The sequence below is a fragment of the Vombatus ursinus genome, unplaced genomic scaffold (assembly GCF_900497805.2).
Source record: "Vombatus ursinus unplaced genomic scaffold, bare-nosed wombat genome assembly UNPS02012515.1, whole genome shotgun sequence".
In the NCBI taxonomy this organism is placed as follows: Eukaryota; Metazoa; Chordata; class Mammalia; order Diprotodontia; family Vombatidae; genus Vombatus; species Vombatus ursinus.
Window position 1 is genome coordinate 1,492,606 of NW_020952293.1, and position 7,285 is coordinate 1,499,890.

A 7,285-nucleotide genomic window follows, 5' to 3' on the forward strand; every position below is an offset into this window, starting at 1 on the left:
AACCCAGGACATATCAGTAGCAACAGCATTGTTAACATTAGAGATAACATTAATATGGGGGCAGCTAGGTGGTGCAGTGGATAGAGCACCAGCCCTGAAGTCAGGAGTACCTGAGTTCAAATCCAGCCTCAGACCAAACACTTGACACTTACTAGCTGTGTGACCCTGGGCAAGTCACTTAACCCCAATTGCCTAAAAAAAAGAAAAAGAAATAACATTAATAATAATAGCAACAATAATACTTAGGATTTCATAGTATAAGCTTGATCATAGCAGGGGTTTTTAACCTCATACCTTTGGACTTGTTTTTGTAATATTTTGATAACTTTTATGTCTATGCAATTGATTTCCTTTGTAATTCTATGCATTTTGATTTATACATTTAACAATATTTTTCTGAGAAGGGGTCAGTAGGTTTCACCAGACTGCCAGAGAGGTCCAAGACACAAAAAATGTTAAGAACCTCTGTTACGGAGTTAAGAAGTTGTATCTTATTAAGGGGAAATAAAAGGATATGAGGTTAAATAATAATAGCATAAAACCAGAATCACCAAAGAAAGGACCAGCTGCAATGATGGATCGTCAGAGCTATAAGGGACCTTTGAGAACACACATTCTTAGATCATAGGATGGCAGAATGGGGAGGGGGCTTCTTAGAATGTAGACTGTTAAAACAGAGAATGAAAGAGCTGGAAGAAACCTTAGGACACAGATTGTTAGACAAGAGGCTGCAGAGCTGGAGGGACTTTAGAACACACTATTCTACTTTATATAAAATTAGAGCTGGGAGGGGTCTTAGATATTCTTTAGTTCAAACTAAATTATCTTGTCCAAAGCTCACAACAAACCAGGATGAGAATTCAGGACTCCTGAAGGATAGTCTGGTGTTTACAGGGGAGACATTTAAACAGTCTTGAACGAACGTGATATACACGGGTAAATTGGTGGGAATCTCAGAGGCAAGGCACAGGTAGAGGGAAGTTATGAGCCACACCTTTTGCAAAAGGTAGGATTTCAGGTGAGTCTTGGAGAAAACCTGGGAAGCCAGGAGGTAGAGACAAGGGGAAGAGCATCCCAGGCATGAGTCAGTCAGAGAAAATGTCCAGAGATGAAGTGTCCTATGAGGGGAATGGCTGAGACTGGTGTCCCTGGATCACAGGACACATCGGGAGGAGGGGGTAAGGGAGAGTAAGGTAGAAGATGTCTAGAAAGGAAGGAGGGCACAAGGTTATAAAGAGCTTATAAACAGAAGATTTTCTATTTTGTCTTGGAGGTAATAGGGAGCTACTGAAGTTTACTGAATAGGGGATGTGACATGGTCTAACCAATACTTTAGGAAGCCGAATAGAGGACGGACTGGAATTGGGAGCCCTTGAGACCAAACAGCAGCCACTGTGGTGGGCTAGGCATGAGGTCATGAGGGCCCTCAGGTTTGTGTTACTATCAATAACTTCACCAGCCATGGGACCGAGCTGGGAGATGGGAGCAGGCAGGGTCCCCTCTCTCCCCCTGTGGAGAAACAGAGGGCCACAGGTACCGAATCTGGGCCCTGAACTGCTTCATAGACTTCTGCTTGGTTCTTAGCTTGGGCCAATGTAGAGTTGTGTGACGCTTCTCAGTAGCTCCAGCATACTCACAGGTACACTTGGTATCATTCTCCATTCTCAGCCGCTGAGTTGCCAGGGTAGCATGCCACAACTGTCTCCTTCTCCAGGCCTATTTTGATCCAATAGAGTAAATATAAACATGACTCTTTACACGATACTTATGTAAAGCATGGAAGATGGCCACAGGCTGGTCACCCTCGGTACCATCCCAGCATACCTGTGTTACCTGAACCACCTGAACATCAGCATCAGGAACACCTGGTGGCATGGTAGTTTCATATCACGGTCTAGGAGGCCCTGAACCATAGTAAGCACATGTACATTTTGTGTACCATGCTCTAAAAGCAGCAACAGCAGCAGTAATAGCAATGCTCTGGGAATTTTCATTTGGGAGTTTTAGGATATCTCTTAAACTGGTGGATTCTTTCTATTTCTACTTGGCCCTCTGATTCAAAGATCTCTCTCTCTCTCTCTCTCTCTCTCTCTCTCTCTCTCTCGATGACTTTCAGGTAAATTTGTTAAATTTTTTCTTATGCATCTGTTTTCCACATTGTGTGTTATTGCTACAAGATGCTTTACATTTTCTTCTATATTTTCAATCTTTTGACTTTGTTTTAATATTTCTTGTTGCCTCATTCATTTGGTCTATTCTAATTTTGGGGAGTTATTTTCTTTAAGGTTTTATGCCTCTTTTGCTAAGCCATTAATTTCTTTTTGAATTCTTCCATAGCTCTCATTTATTTTTTTTTTCAATTTTTTTCTTCTAGCACTCCCATTTTATTTATAAAATTTTTTTTAACTCTTTTAAAACAAATCTTGCTTTCTCTCTTTTGGAAATTCCAGTTGAATTTGTGCCCAAGCTGTGTTTTTCTTTGTGACTTTTCCTGTAGATGTTTTAGAATCATTCTCTTTTTGTGGGTTTATGTCTCAAGGGTCCCTGTATCAATAATATCTTTTCATGGAAAGGATTCTTTTTTGTTTGCTCATCCTTCCCGCCTACTCTCTGACTTCAGAAGCCTGTCTCTGCTTACTTCTGGAGGGAATGTCTAGGCTGGTTCTGCTGTTGCTTTTTTGGGTGTATGGAATGTTGTGTTATTTCAGGCTCTCAGTAACAGCTCCAGCTAGAGACCTGTAAGCTTTCATTGCTCCCAAAGTGGTCTGATCTAGGGCAAAGTTTAATCACTGTACCTCCTGACCTGCAAGTTCCTGATTTGTGCTTGGGTCTGGGCAACATCTGAGTAGATGCTCCTGGTCTCAACCACTGGGAGTCAGCTGGGAAACTCTGGTGGTTCATAGTGAAAGAATTGCATGTTCCTCTTTGGTCTGAGATTCCTTCTTTCCTTCAATAGATTTCAGCCTGGGTTAGAAGTTGGCACAGAGGTCCAAGTCACCTAACTGCTTCTTGCTTCTGGACTTGCTCCTTGCTAAATACATAGTCCAGGGCCTACCACCTCTCCTTCCTCCTCTGCCCACCCTGGACATGTGAATCAGAAGCTGGTAGTGAGCAATGGAGCTGCCCATTGACACCTATTTCTGCACCCAATACAAGGTCAGTCTCTTCTGTGTTAGACTTGGAACTTCCCTGAGCTGGAGTGCTCCAAATGACCCACTCTTGGCCAGTCTCCATCCCCAGGATCTACAGATTGCCCTGACTTCCTGTGCTAACCTGGGCTAGAATAATGACCCGTTGTGATTTCCCCCCTCAGATTTCCTGATCAGGATTCTGTCTGGTGTTTTCTAGATCTGTTTGGAGGAGGGTTGGTTTTTTTTTGGGTGGGGGGAGAGTTGGTAGGTGGTGTGGAGAACTCACTGCCCTTCTTCCTGGTAATTCACTGACTTGGCTTTGCCTCTTGGTCTCAAAATTAAAAAAAAAGTTCATCAGTTCATAAGGTACAAGGTTAAGAACCTTTGATCTAGCCATAAATTTCATAGGATTTAGAGCTGGAAAGGAAGTCCAGCTCCCTCAGAAGCAAAAACTAAGACCCAGAGAGGGTAAGGGAGCTGTCCAAAGGCTACAGATATAGCCAATAGTCTGTCTGACTCCATCATATTTCAGAGAATGAAGCTGAGGTCTACAGGGCTTTCAGTGACCTGCCCAAGGTCACATAGGGAACTGTTGGCAGAACCTGGTTTCCCCTGTCACAGGACTCCAAGGGCAGAATTCTATTCACTGTACAACACTATCTTTCCATCTCCTGGTCTAGGGGCTCTGACCGCTACTGCTACTAATAATAGGAGGTAGCATTTAGAAAGTGCTTAAGGGTTTGCATGGTGCTTTTCCTATGTTTGAATTCATTTGTGCCTCACTATGACCATGGGAGGTAGGTGCTTTTATCATTCCCATTTTGCAGAGGGGGAAACTGAGATAGAAAGATTAAAGGACTTGTCTAGAGTTAAAGATCTAGTGTCTGAGGCAGGATTCAAACTCAGGTTTTCCTGACTCCAGGTGCAGTGCTCTAACCCCTCCACCACCCCGCTACCTATTCCATCTTTCCTCTTTTGATGCCCAAGATCATATTCTTGATTCCATCTAAGCTCAATGCTCATTGCTTTGCCCTTCTTTTTAGGCCCTCCTTGATAGCTACTCAAAGTTGAGCTTAAGAAAGTAATATTAAAGCATTTGAAATAATACAGCGCTGGCATCAACATGACTTTTTAGAAAAAGATATTTGAAAAGATAGCATACCAGTAAGCTATAGAGATCTGAAAACACAGTGAAGAAACCTTTTGGTGTTTCTCGCTTCACTTCCTCAGATCATTCATCTGATCTAGTCACTGTTATAAAGAGAATAAGAAGGCCCTTCCATCTTAGATGGCTATTCAGCATTCAGCATCTATTTTCTTCTGCTTGGATCAGTTTCTTTCCTTGGGCTCAGCTTTGATGGAGACAACAGACTTTTCCCTCTGTCATTGGGTAAGCAAGCTTAGAAAGGATAAGGTAGTGCCTAGTACATATCCATTCTTCCCCTCAAAGCAAGGTTTGAAAACACAAAGCTTTCTTCAAGCAAGCAGACCCTCAAAATCATTAATTCAGTTTAGAAAAACGACTTTGGGCATTTTCAACAACCGAGAAAATGTGAGAGACTCTTTCCATATGAACAGTTTTGATGACATAAAATTGAAAAGCTTCTGCATAAGCAAAATAAATGCTGTTCAAATCAGAAGGGAGCAATTTGGGAAGAAAAAAAACTAACCTTCACAGAAAATTTCTCAGATAAAGGTCTAATATCTAAGATAATATAAAGAATGGATACAAATATGCAAGAATTAGTGCCATTCCTCAGTAGATAATTGGTATAAAGGCATGAATAGGCATTTCCCAAATGGGGAAAAACAAGCTATCAACAGCTATATGAAAAAATTCTCCATCACTTTTAATAAGAAAAATTCAAGTTAAAACAACTCTGAGGCTCTGCCTCATGTGCATCAGATTGGCAAAGATGACAAAATAGGAAAATAGCAATTGTTGGAGATAGGTAAGTAGGAAACATTTATTAAGTGATTACTATGTGTCAGGCACTATGCTAAGTACTGGAGATACATATAAGAAAAAAAAGACAGTTCCTGCCCTCAAGCTTACAACATAGAAAAGAAAATGCATAAAGGGAGTCTAGGGTGGGGGGAGGGGGGATGTGCCTGATGCCAGAGTGTGGTGTTGAAGTCAATCAATCAATAATCAATCAATAAACATTTATTAAGTGCCTACCATATGCCAGGTACTGTGCTAAGTCCAGAAATCAGAAGCACAGCTGGGAGGGGATTGAAGGTTGCCTGGCCTGCGTCTGTCTCCAAAATGGAGGCTCCAAGAGGAGCTTGCCAATAGAGGAAAGAGGTTGACATACTGAATGGATGTTTCAAGGTGAGGAAGTCCCAGGTACTGAGGGAGGTTCTAGGAGGATACTGTTACAGAGGCATTGTGTTGAAGACTAGAAAGTGAGAAGCATAGGTCATCAATGTACTGGTGGTGGAGCCACAAATTGGTTCAGTCATTCTGGAAAACAATTTGGAACCATGCTCCAAAAGATATTAAACTGTAATGCTCTTTAACCCTGTGATACTAATATTAAGCGTGTATCCCAAGGAAGTTAAGGGCAGAGGGAAAGGACTAATATGCACAAGAATATTGGTAGTAACATTTGTTATTGTAACAAACAACTAGAATCATAATAGGTGCCCCTCAATTTGGGAATGACTGAACAAATTGTAGTATAGAAATATAGTAGAATTGTATTGAGACGCAAAAAATGAGAATTATGACAGATTCAGAGAAATATGGAAAGATTTGTTTGATCTGATAAAGAATGAAATTAACAGGACGAGGAAAACAATTCACATGATGATCACGATAATAATGTGAAGGAAAACAACTTTGAAAGATGTTAGAACTTTTACCAAATCAGAGTCAAATTATAACACAATGATGAAATATACCTTCATTCCCTTGGGAGAGAGGGGATGACTAGAAGAGTGTAGTACCAGATAGCATCAATATTTTTATTTATTTTGTTTGATTATACACATTTGTTATAATGTCAGAGAAAATGTTAATATTAATTTAGAACTCTGTATCTTAGGCTCAAGTGTGCCAGAAACAACCTTATTGAATTGAACTTTAATATATACCAAGCCATTTTTAGCTTGGAACGGGAGAGCAACGTCCAAACTGGCACAGTCCCCCATGCTCTCTGGCATCATATTCTGCCCCAAGAAAATTTAATGTAACATTTATAGGAATCTTGAACAAGGAAGAGATCATAACATGTAAAAATACAGTTTGAGATTAACATTCCAAAATAGTCACTACTCAGATCCTTCTCAGACCATTTCCCTTGAGGAGTTCCCTCCTGTGATCAATATCTTAACCTTGAATTTTGAAAAAGAAGACAACGTACCCAGGTGGCTCGTGCACTGCAGATGGGCAGGAAGGCGATAACGCTGTCTAGACAAGAGTTCAATTTGGTTATTACTCTTATTCTGTCTCAGAGGAAGGCTAGAGCCTTTGTTCTTCCTACTTTCCTAAGTGGGAAAGTTGGGGAAGTGTTTTAGACTGGAGAAATAGTATTTCTCAATATTTCTTTCTTCTTCTTTTCTTTTGCTAGGCAATGGGGTTAAGTGACTTGCCCAGGGTCACACAGCTAGTGTCAAGTGTCTGAGGCCAGATTTGAACTCAGGTCCTCCTGACTCTAGGGCTGGTGCTCTATCCAGTGAGCCACCTAGCTGTCCCATTTCTCAACATTTCAAGAGAAACAAAAAGTAGGTTTTTAAAAAACATTGTTCCACAAGAAGGAAGGGCTTCTCCTGGTGGAGTTGGGAGGAAATGGGTTGGTAAATAGTGATAGATATAGAAAAAAAAGAGCATTAATAAAACATTTTGAAGGGTATATGGAGTGGGGGGGGGGATGCAGAAATGGACACAGAACAATTTGTTACTACATTCTTAAATTTATAGATAAGGTTAGGGACCAGACCTGGCATTTTATTGGTATAGGGAATTCCTAGATGAGGAAACACTGTCAGCACCCATGCCGGTTAGCACCTTCTCTGCAACTGAAGAGTTGTCTAGTGGAGCATTGAGAAGTTAAGTCACTTAGCCAGGTCTATGCAGCCAGTACGTATATTTCTCTAAACACACACACACACACACACACACACACACACACACACACACACACACACAC